Raw genomic sequence first — 10,963 nt, forward strand, 5'->3', positions numbered from 1 at the left:
TTTGCACATCTGAGATATGCTTCTGGTGGGCTGGAATTCCCTCTCTTGCCAGCATCCTTCCCAATGTTTTCCAGGATTCTCGAAGGGGCTTCAGCCTACATGGAGTTCTCAATCTTACTCGCCCCTCACTTCTGCATCTGCTCTGTTCACTCAACCTGCACGTACTCTTGCTCAACCCTAACATGGAACACGGTCCCTTTTACATTGATTCCACAAAGCAACAAGCAAGGTGGTCACATGCAACAGAATTCTGTAGAAAGTTTGAGGGCGATGGTGGAAAGGGTATGTTGCAGGTGATATTGGATAGACCTGTTCTTTAAAGCCCTCAGCATTCCCTCCGTGGGAACCCTTCCTGCGTGTGTCTTCTTCTCAGACTCCTGCCCTCCCGTCATGTTGTCTGCACCCACCTCCATCAGACACTTTTTCCTCCTCTCCTCGCTCGCAAGCCCCCATTTCTTCTCTTAGAGCCAAGGCTGTCTAAATTTTTCTCATTTTCATATCCTGAACAATTCAGGCTTCTTTGTTTTGCCCAACTTTTCAAAAAATGTTTGGGACTTAGATTGTCAGACTCAATTTTTCAAGTAAAAAACTATGTAAAAATTATCTTCTTATCCAAAAAAATATTCTGGTTCCAGGTTTTAAAATAAAATTTTCTCTTTTTCATGTAACTATATATGCCATACAGCTATATATTACTCCAAAGTAGTTTCAGAGAAGACTTGTCATAAAATTAATAAAAAGTATTATGGGGACTGGAAGGCAGGGCCCTTCAAGAACATTTATGTTTCCATCATATTATAGCCATAACCAATGTGGGCTACAGAAGATTTTGTAAACATCTCTGAGAATCTTACAACCTATTAACAATATTGTCTTCGATAGGAAATATTTCATGAGCATTGGAAAATGGCATGACAAACATTTGGAAAACAAATCATATAAAAATGAAAACTGTGTGAATTTAAAATGTGTTTGAGGGGTGCCAAGTGGTTCAGTTGGTTAAGCATCTGACTCCTGATCTCAGCGCAGGTCTTGATCTCAGGGTCGTGAGTTCAAGCCCTGTATTGGGCTCCACACTGGGCATGGAGTCTACGTAAATAAATAAATAAATAAATAAATAAATATTTAAAATATAAAAAATAAGTAAAGTAAAATAAGAATTCAGCCATACTGTGAGGATGCATTAGGTGGAGAAAAGGGAACTTTAAAGAAAAAAAAATTTTTTTCTTTGAGTTGACTTACAGAAGCAATGAGGTAATAATAATAATTTTGACAACATTATGCCATGTCACCTACAATACCTTTCAATGATGCCATGACATAGATTCACACATGCTCTCATTGAGTGTAAACCTTTCCTGAGACAGTACTACCGGTAAGATACCATGACACTGTGGCGGATTCTTCAGGACTTTCAAGAATGAAATGTTTGTTAGGATTCTTTCAATTGCAAGTGACAATAGCTCAACTCACATTAGCTAAAACAAAGAGAGAACCGATTGGTTCACATAACCAGGAAATTGAGGGTTGGTTCTGGCTTCAAATGTAGCATAATTCCCAAGGAATGTAGTCCCCATGCCCTCCCTCATTTTCCCCTCTTTTCCAGCTCTGTTTCCTTCTTTGTTTCAGTCTTAACCTCTCCTAGTGCTTCAGGCTAGATTGCAGATAACTATCTGCAGATAGTTATGTGTCGTAGTTTAGCAATCCCATCCTAGCTGAAAAAGCTGTCTTCTTCCCAAATAAATATATCGACTCCAGGCAATGATTCTTACTGGCTCTATTTATAATAATTGCTCACCATTGAACCAATTACTATGTTCAGAGGGGTGAGATATTATGATTGGCCATACATTGGTCAGGTGATCACTCCTGTGGCAATGATGTGGCACAGCATTGAAGCAAATAGGATGTTCTTAACCATTTGGGATGGAGCATGGATGGTTCTGCAAAGAAAGGGATGAAGCCACACATACAAATACAATATATGCCCACTGTGGATTGATAAGTAACATGCCTTGTCCTCAAGGAGTTTTTCTTATATAAATCTTAGTAGAGGGGCACCTGGGTGGCTCAGCCATTAAACTTCTGCCTTCGGCTCAGGTCATGATCCCAGGGTCCTGGGATCGAGCCCCACATTGGGCTCCCTGCTCAGCGGGAAGCCTGCTTCTCCCTCTCACACTCCCCTTGCTTGTGTTCCCTCTCTTGGTGTCTCTGTCAAATAAATAAATAAAATCTTCAAAAAAAAAATCTTAGGAGTTATGTAGGAGAAAAAAACATCCCCATATGTGCCCCAAAATTATTATTTATGGTTTTTTGTTGTTGTTGTTTGTTTGTTAAGAGAAAGTGAGAGAGAACATATGCAAACGGGCGTGGGAGGTTGGGGGGTTGGGGGGAGAGGCAAAAGGAGAGGGAGAGAGAATCCCAAGCAGTCTCCACACACAGCATGGATTCCCCCCGCCCCACCGCCGGGGCTTAATCTCACAACCTGAGATCATGACCCAGGCTGAAATCAAGAGTCCCACGCTTAAGTGACTGAGCCACCCAGGCGCTCCTGTGCACAAAACTTTTAATTTCGATATTAGTCAGTTATCTAGGTCATAAAACATTTAAATACCCCCCAGTCCTTGTTACTATTATGTAAATCTGGTTTTGTTAGTTATAAACAAAGTGTGAAAATTATTTGATCATTCGCATAATATTTTTGTGGTCAAAATGCAATGTTGGCTTAAAACTTTTTCTCTGGATGATAAATTATAAATTTATCTTTAGATATTGTGGAAAGTATATCAAATCTAACAAGCCATTTCCTCAGTTAACTCTGGTTTTGTGGCTGCAATGGTTTGAAAATTGTTTCTTGGTTTAGCCATACTTTGGTTGCTACTATATTTAGAGACAACTTATTTTAGCTTTGACAGAAAAACTTACTATTTTTGTAGGAATTTTATTGGCTAGAAAGCATAATTTGTGTTATTTTCTACTTCATGCTGTCATGGTATATAGAAAGAAAGAAAAAAACAAACCTGATGTTTGCATCACATATTTTTACTAAATGTGTCTCACATGCAAGAAAGTGAAATACAAGCTTTTGTTGGGTTAAGCCACTGAGATTTTCGAGTTAATTTGATACTGTAATATATCCTAAGCAATCCCGACAAATACAGATGTGAACACAAGTAATCATAATTTGTAAACAAAAAGATTCTCACCATAATCCTGTCAGTGTTATAACTTTTCTCGTATTACAATATGTATATTTATATTCCAGGCAAAAACACACATACATTTGCATTCCCTAACAGTGAGTTAACTCCACCTTTTTTCCCCAAGAGAAGAGGAAAAAAAATCATAACTCAGTGGGTGTCAGAGAGTCTTCAAACCCATAAAAGCCAGAGGGATCTTCTATACCAACTCTCTGTACATACCTATGATTTTTTTCCTTACTCTTTATTTCCCCAACTAAAGTTCCATAGTCTGAAACTAAATAACATTTCTTTCAGGCTTTAACTCCCTCTTATTCAAATGTTTCTTGGCAATGGACCCTTCTCTTCCAACAGCATGTTAATTTATATAAACAAGACAGATTAAAGCAGGACCCAGACACTTCAAGTAAGTATCACGACACAGAACAACTGAGAGCCATGGCATTACACACTCAAACCAGGTTCATTTTATGATGCCCCTATCGTGAGGATATGAGGAAGGTGGACACAAAAGTAAAAGCCTGACTTCAGAAGATTGACCTACAGTTCATCTTGCTCTCCACTCCCTTAAATAAACTTCCCCAAGCTCGCTAAATGCCTTTCCCATTGTCCTATCTCCTCCTTTCACGATGTTCAAGAAAATCTGCACAGCCTTTTCTTGCCTCTGCCTCAACTCTGCCGCATTTCTTACACCTGACCTCTTACTTCAAGACTCTAATCCCTACCACTTTCACTGAAAATCTCCCGCTGAATCTTTGTTTCTCCAGGAGGACTGTCACTGCTACCCCATTCAAACCCCACGCCAATGAATCCGTATTAGGCAAATGAAGAGGAATAAAACTAACCATATATATATGGCTCTCTCTTCTCATACAACATTTTTTAAAAATTCTGTCTGTACCTGGACACTGAATATGGTGATGCAAATGTGCACTGCACAAATCCGGGAGCACCGCCGGCAGGTGCGACGCACAATTACGTGGCCACCTGCCTTAGGCCTCCTCTGTGCTAAAGGACATCTCCCCTGTATAAAACATCATTTCTCCCACGTTCTATTGGTCAAAGCAAGTTACAAGGCCAGACTAGGTTCAAAGTATGGGAAACAGACTCCATTTGTTGATAGTGGCGAAGTGTTTGTGGCTGTATTCCTCAACACACCATAATTACCAAGTATATATTAGGTACTTAATACTTTTAGCCTTCATGTCTGCAGGGATTGAAGTGGTTATGAAACTCCTGGAATGTAGGATTTGTGGGCTTCGCATTTTTTTTTTTTTTTTTTGTATGCCCAACATGGGGCTTAAACTCATGGCCCCAAGATCAACACTCTCATGCTCTACCAACTAAGCCGGCCAAATGCCCCTTGTGGGCTTTGCTTTTAAATGGAATTTCCTGGAAAACAGTATGGAGGTTCCTCAAAAATCACAAATATGGCTACCCTACAACCCAGCAATTGCACTACTAGGTATTTACTCCATAGATATAAATGTAGTGATCTGAAGGGGCATCTGCACTCCGATGTTTATAGCAACAATGTCCACAATAGCCAAACTATGGGAAGAGCCCGGATGTCCACTGACAGATGAATAAAGATGATGTGGTGTGTATATATATATATATATATATATATATATATATATAAAATGGAATATATTTTATATATCTATCTATCGATAGATAGATAGATAGATAGATAGATAATGGAATATTACTGCCACACACAATAAAAGGAATTCTCGCCATTTGCAATGACATGGATGGAACTAGAGGGTATTATGCTAAGCAAAATAAGTCGATCAGAGAAAGATAATTATCATATGATCTCACTCGTACGTGGAATTTAAGAAACAAAACAGAGGAGCATAGAGGAAGGGAGGGAAAAATAAAACAAGACGAAATCAGAGAGGGAGATAAACCATAAGAGACATTTAACCATAGGAAACAAACTGAGGGTTGCTGGAGGGGAGGGAGGTGGGTGATGGGCATTAAGGAGGGCACGTGATGTAATGAGCACTGGGTGTTATATGCAACTGACAAATCCCTGACCTCTACCTCCGAAACTAATAATACACTATATGTTAATTCATTGAATTTAAATAAAATAAAATTTTTTAAAAAGGAAATGAAATAAATAAATAAATAAAAGATTCAGCCTATATTTGCTAGAAACAAGTTGGTTTGTTTTTAAGTCCTGAAGCCAGAATTGCTAGTATCATGACTCATTAAATATAAGGGTCCAACCTCAGAGAAGATGTAGCCACTCAGAAAAAGAGTGGGTATGTAGGCTTCCATTTTCAAGCTATTCAAAATCAACTATGGAATTATTTAAGGAAAGTTATTAATATACAAAATTGCAATATTTTCATGACTATTTTATTCAGATTTTTCAAATAAAAATTTTCTAAATTAAAAATATTCAGATTTGGCTAATGTAAATTTAGTTTCTTCTTTTACCATAGCTTTATGCTTTAGTGCTTTTGATAACAGCAAGAGGTCTTATTTAAAAATGGGGAAATGGTAGGACAGAGTGAAGGATCGAAGAACCTGACAAGCTAGGTACAAGAGTTGAAAATTAAATCACTCTGGGAGAAAGGACTGAGATACCAGATCGCCTGTAGTTACCAAGCCTGCTGTGAGTCCCTGTCAAAGGGAGGGCGGCCATCCAATCCACACCCGCATCTCTGCTCAGAAATGTGCTCCTTGATTTGCCAACTACGTGCAGTATTGAGAAAACGGATCTAAAATGTATTCTTGGAAAGTGGCCTCATGGAACAGACCATGAAAATGTCTTTTAATCTAGTAACAGAAAATGTGATTACAAGCCCTTGCCTTTGCCTGCAGCGTCAAGTTGAAGTGTTTTATATATTTTACTGTATCTAACATTTGCTTTGGAATTTTTTTTCTTTTGGTTTAGACTGAAGGAAAAGTTCGCCAAGGTTTATGTCTTCCTGAGTCAGCAAGTAAATTTCCCATTACTCTCCCAGTTGGGTGAGTCACCAGCCTGGTTTAGGAAAGTCACAGAGGCCTGGCTGTCTGGGCGGGATGAGAAACGTTACAGTCAATCAGTCTAGACAGCTTAGGGGGCAGCCACTTGGCCATTTATGGTATCATTTCCTCTTTTTTACTGGGACAGCCCGGAGAGCAAAGAGACACTCCTGGGAATATATACAGCGTTACCAGATTTTGCAAATAAAAATACAGGATGCCTGTTAAATTTGGATTTCAGACAATGAATAGTATTTGTAGTATATATATGTTCCATGCAATACTTCTGACCCACTTTTACTTTAAAAAAAATACACCCAAAACATCACTTATCTGAAATTCACATTTAGCTAGGCATCCTGTATTCTTTCTGGCAACCCTGAATACATGCATCTCACTTCATATCCTCCACCATTTATTACTTTGCAGGATGTCATAGAAATGAAAGCCTATTTCCTGAGTTTTAGAGAACAAAAGTTGAGCTATTTTTTCTTTCAGGTAATTACTGCCTAACAGCAAGAAAGAAAAAGTTATCAAAGACAAGAATTCTGCAGAACAGTGATTCTCAGACTTGAATGTGCATATAAGACGTGTCGGGATCTTGGCAAAACTGAGATTCCAATTCAGCAGGTGGGACCTGAGATTCTGCTTTCCTAACAAGCTCCCAGCTGATAGCAATGATGCTGGGCCATGTACCCCCCTTCTCAGTAGCGAGGTTTTCGGTGTTTCTCAAACTTGGCTGCATATTCGAATTACCTGGGAAGCTTTGAAAACTCTTAATGCCCAAACTGCATCCCATCCAAGCTGAATCCAAATTGCTAGAGGTGGGAGCCAGGTCTCAGTATTTTTAAAGCTCCCCAGTTGCCTCCAGCACACAGTTAATGTTGAGAACCACTGTCTTTGAAGAATCCACTTTGCGCAGGTTAATGTTTACTGTCACTTGACCAGGAAGCAAAGTCTTTCCAAAAAAAAAAAAAATCAGCAGAGTGGTTACACATTACCTGTAATCTTGAGAAACTGAAATGTGAAGAATTGCCACCATGGTCTTTTCAATGTGCCCACTTTCAGTTATGCTTTCTAAGCAATTGAGAAAAGCAATAGATTTTATTATCTTAACTGTTAGATCACTAAATATTTTCCAAATTTGGAAATTTTATGTCTCTAGGACACATTTTTCTGTGAGTCTAAAATAATTTATTTCTCTTAATGTTTCTAATAAAAACCAAACCACCACACCTCAGAGTCAGTCTGGCTTGGAAAACACTGGAATTTATCATCTGTTACTCTTTGTGAGGCTTGGCTAGAGTCAAGGAATGTGACTTAAGGAAGAAAATAAAATCTTTATGTTCTTGTTTCTTAAATAATGTCAACAAAAAGAAAAGCTGTCGATAAAAATATAGCATGCATGTAACACATATTTACAGAAACTAGGGGCTAACATGAAGTTAGCTGCGGGAAATTTCTACAAAAGCCTTCTTAGCCAAATGCCTCCCTTTGTTTTGGTCTAGTTTGTCACATTTGTGTCATCCACTTTTATCCCATCTTCCCTTAAATCACAATCTTTTCTGCAGTATTGCTTAGCCTGAAGAATGCTTTTGGGGTTTCCTGAACTTCACACTGGAGTGTTATCCCACAGGCTTTTGTTTTTTGTTTTGCTTTTTTTTACTTTATCCTTTCTGTTTTGTTCTGTTTTTGTCCATGTCATTCCTCATGCATTTTTCTTTCTGTTCATGCCTCACCTACACCCTCCATCACTACTCTGCTCAATTTCCTACCTGGTGTCCAAACATTCTAGAGTCTATGACTAGAATTTTCACTTTACCAGCCTCCCTCACCATGCCCTGGGAAACAACCTTAAGAAGTTCACACATGTCCCTGACCCTGGGTGGCCCGAGCAGCCGGTTGAAAGGCTGCCAACGTGAACAGTTGGCTCAGAAGAGGCACAACAAGACCATTAGGGGGTGGATGGCAAATTGTTCTGCAAACATTTAACTGTGGGTTCTCTCCTCAGTGTGCCCTTTCAGAGAACCTAGGAGAGCAGCTCTTAGGCAACAGAAGTCTCCCATGAGGAGGAAGTTAATCTGATCTGTCCAGCATACAAAGTAGCCATCTAAAAATATTTTTGTTCTGAGTAACAGTAGTTTTCTATTCCTGTCACGAGAGGCTTATACACATTTTCTTAAAACTTAGCCTATAGTATAGCAGTGTGCAATATAAAAAAACAGGAACTGAGCTAATATTTATAAAGCACTATGTGTTTTTATATGCATTATTCCTTTTTCTTTTGAGAGGCAGGGAGGGAGGGGCAAAGGGAGAGGGAGAGGGAATCTTAAGCAGGATCCATGCCCAGTGAAGAGCCCACTCCATTTCACAACCCTGAGATCACGACCTGAGCCGAAATCAAGAGTCAGACACTTAATTGACTGAACTACCCAGGTGCCCCTGCATTAGGCCTTTAATTCTTTGTAACCAACCCCAACTCTGATTTTAAAGATGAAGAAATTGAAGGGGTGCTTGGCCGGCTCTTGATCTCAGGGTTGTGAGTTCAAGCCCCATGTTGGGCATGGAGTCTACTTATAGATAAATAAGTAAATAGATAAATAGATATGGAAATACATAGATAGATAAATAGATAGATATGGAACCACAAAAGACTCCAAATAGCCAAAGCAATCCTGAAAAAGAAAGCAAAGCTGAAGGCATCACAATTCTGGACTTCAAGCTATAGTACAAAGCTGTAGTCATCAAGACAATATGGTACTGGCACAAAAACAGACACGTAGATCAATAGAACAAAATAGAAAACCCAGAAATGAACACACCACGATATGGGCAATTAATCTTGGACAAAGCAGGAAAGAATATCCAGTGGGAAAAAGACAGTCTCGTCAACAAATGGTGTTGGGAAACCTGGATAACAATATGCAAAAGAATGAAATTGGACCACTTTCTTACACCACACACAAAAATAAATTCAAAATGGATGAGAAACCTAACTGTGAGACAGGAAACCATAAAAATCCTAGAGGAGAACACAGGCAGTAACCTCTTTGACATTGGCTGTAGCAACTTCTTACTGGATATGTCTCCTGAGACAAGGGAAACGAAAGTAAAAATGAATGACTGGGACTTCACCAAAATAAAAACTTCTGCACAGCGAAGGACACAATCAACAAAACTAAAAGGCAACCTATGGGATGGGGAAGATATTTGCAAATGACACATCTGATAAAGGGTTAGTATCCACAAGTAAATAAAGAACTGGTAAAACGGAACACCCAAAGAACAAATAAACCAGTTTAAAAATGGGCAGAAGACATGAATAGATATTTTTCCAAAGAAGACATCCAGATGGCCAAAAGACACGTGAAAAGATGCTCAACATCGCTCATCATCAGGGAAATGCAAATCAACACTACAGTGAGATATCACCTCACACCTGTCAGAATGGCTAAAATGAGCAACGCAGGAAACAGTATGTGCTGGCAAGGCTGTGGAGAAAGGGGAACCCTCATGCACTGTTGGTAGGAATGCAAACTGTATGGATGTTCCTCAAAAAGTTAAAAATAGAACTACCCTACGATCCAGCAATTGTACTACAAAAGGATACAAAAACACTGACTTGAAGGAATACATACACCCCGATGTTTATAGCAGCATTATCACCAGTAGCCAAATTATGGAAAGAGCCCAAATGTCCAGCAACTGATGAATGGATGAAGAGGTGGTATTTATACACACTGGGATAGTACTCGGCCATCAAAAAGAACGAAATCTTGCCCTTTGCCATGATGTGGACGGAGCTAGAGAGTGTTACGCTAAGCAAAATAAATCAGTCAGAGAAAGACAAATACCATATGATTTCACTCATACGTGGAATTTAAGAAACAAAACAAATGAACATTGCGGAGAAAGTGTTAAACCATAAAACAGACTCTTAATTATAGAGAACAAACTGATGGTTACTGGAGGGAAGGTGGGGGGGATGGGTTCAATAGGTGATGGGTATTAGGGATGAGCATAGGGTATTGTATGTAACTGATGAATCCTAAATTCTGTACCTGAAACTAATACTGCACTCTATGTTACTAGCTATAATTTAAATAAAAATTTGGAGGAAAAAAAAGAAGCCTATGGGGGGGGAGGAAAATAAATAGATGGATGGATGGATGGATGGATGGATGAATAAATAAATAAATAAATAAATAAATAAAGAAGAAACTGAAACTTAGAGAATTGTGACTTGCCCACAGTCAGACAGATAATTGGTAGTAAAGCCAGGATGTGGATCCAAAAAAAATCAAAGGAAAAACCCTGAGTAGTTTAGCTACCATGTATTTGAATATATCTAGGGCCTCTGCTATGCCATACCACCTCTTACAGTTCTTNNNNAAGGACTTTAATTTTAAGTACTAATGATAATAAATGCAGTAACTGTAGTAGTTTTCTCAAACTGAACCAGTGGTTCAAGAGGTTATTAGACGTGTTATATAAGTGAATTACAGTAATAATTTTATTTCCTTTTCAATTTTCTTTCAGTTTTTCTGATTATAAGAAAAATCAAGTCTCAGATTGGTGCTAATTTGTATTAACATCCCCAATCATATTTGCTAATCTTCCCCCTTTTTAAAAAGATTTTATTTATTTGAGAGAGAGGGAAGAGGGGGGAAGAGGCAGAGGGAGAGGGCAGATTTCCTGCTAAGAGCAGAACCCTATGCAGGGGCTCCATTCCAGGACCCCAAGATCAGGACCTGAGCCAAAGTCAGACGCTTAACGCA

The sequence above is a fragment of the Ursus maritimus genome, unplaced genomic scaffold, assembly GCF_017311325.1.
Source record: "Ursus maritimus isolate PB19 unplaced genomic scaffold, ASM1731132v1 scaffold_1, whole genome shotgun sequence".
NCBI classification, from domain to species: Eukaryota; Metazoa; Chordata; class Mammalia; order Carnivora; family Ursidae; genus Ursus; species Ursus maritimus.